This window comes from Penaeus monodon, chromosome 33 (assembly GCF_015228065.2).
Source record: "Penaeus monodon isolate SGIC_2016 chromosome 33, NSTDA_Pmon_1, whole genome shotgun sequence".
Taxonomy (NCBI): Eukaryota; Metazoa; Arthropoda; class Malacostraca; order Decapoda; family Penaeidae; genus Penaeus; species Penaeus monodon.
In genome coordinates this window covers 4437-4868 of record NC_051418.1, presented here as the reverse complement: position 1 = coordinate 4868, position 432 = coordinate 4437, and positions in this window count along the sequence as shown.

The window sequence follows — 432 nt, the reverse complement described above, 5'->3', positions numbered from 1 at the left end:
GGTGTTTGTAAAAGGGTACTTGTGTACAATTGAAAATCAAAAAAGTAATACTAAAAGGGCTTTAAAAATGGCCCAATGCTCCGGCGGGTTAACAAATTTAGTCGAACTAGAGTAATCACCCACGTTAAATTTTTTTTATGGTAAATAATGTTTCCCTGTCGTTCAAAGAACAGACCCCCCAATTGGGTGGTTTCCTTTTTTCTACAAGGAAAAAAAGCATGGGATGGGAAACACCAAGGGGGCAGAAAAGCGTTTACAAAAAGGGGTAACAACTTACTCCCTTAAACCCTCCTGAAAATTTTTTATATTCTGAGCAAAATCAAAAACACCTTCAAAAAATTTTCCTTTCAAGAAGGGAGAATTTTTATAAAGGGGAAACTCCCAGAAAAAGGTGGGTTTTCTGGGCCCCTTTACAAAAAGTTTCTGCAAAAG